This window comes from Lonchura striata, chromosome 28, assembly GCF_050655825.1.
Source record: "Lonchura striata isolate lonStrDom1 chromosome 28, ASM5065582v1, whole genome shotgun sequence".
NCBI classification, from domain to species: domain Eukaryota; kingdom Metazoa; phylum Chordata; class Aves; order Passeriformes; family Estrildidae; genus Lonchura; species Lonchura striata.
Genome location: NC_140730.1, coordinates 8395641 through 8396626, shown reverse-complemented (window position 1 = coordinate 8396626; position 986 = coordinate 8395641).

Here is a 986-nt window from a genome sequence, read left to right as displayed (position 1 = left end):
AAAATAGCAACGGACCGCCCGGGGCAGAAGCGGGCTCGGTCGCCACGACCGAGGAAGGGCGAGGCGCCGCCGCCTCGCCCGCGACCTTCCGGGGGTTGCTCTCTGCCGGGGGCTTCGGTCCGTGCTAGGGCGGGCCGGCCACCGCGGCCGGCCCCTCTCTGCCCGCGAAAAAAACAGCCCGCCCGCAAGGCGGGTCCCCGGCTTAAGGCCGAGGAAGGGGGTGACTTCAACAGCACGCGCCGGTGGGACGGGGTGCCGCCACCCCGGCTCCACGGCTCATCGGGCGACCGCCGTCACCGAGCCCCTCCGGCCACGCGGCGAATGCCGAGGCCAGGCCGCGCGCCCCACCGCTGCCCTTCCGACACGGACACGCTGGCAAACAGGTCGGGAGCGGGGGAACCGGGCGCCGCCACCGCGGCGGGCTGGCCGGGCCTTGCTCGGGGAGGAGGCTCTCGGGCGAGGGCCGGGGAAAAAAAAAGCCCGGCCGCGTCGACCCCCGGCTGCCGGCCACTGCCACCGGACCGGCTGCCGGAAAAATGCCTGCCGGAGCGGGCCCCGGCTTAAGGCCAGGCGGAAAAGGGACGAGGCGCCGCCGCCTCACCTGCCACCGATCGTCCCAGGGGGGCCGCCCCCCCTTCAACCGGGCCGGCACGGCAGCCGACCGGAGCGGAGCAACACACACGCGGGGCTTCTCACCGCCTCGCTGCGGCCAGCGAGCGGCTTCTCGACACGGTCTTTCGGGCCGTCTCTCTCGGCTCTCGGCTCTCTCTCTGGTGGCCCTTCACACTGCCCATTCTCTTCTCTCTGGCTTCTCGGGCAGCTCTCCCCGAAAGAGCGCCCTGGGCAGGACGGGAACCGGGACCAAGCCACGCGGCTCACCCGGCCTAGGCGGCACTCGCTCTGCCCCGACGACCGCGCGGCGCGGCCGCCCTATCCTCCGCCTTGCGACGCAGGCACCCTGGAAACCTGCGGGGACGCGGCCCGTC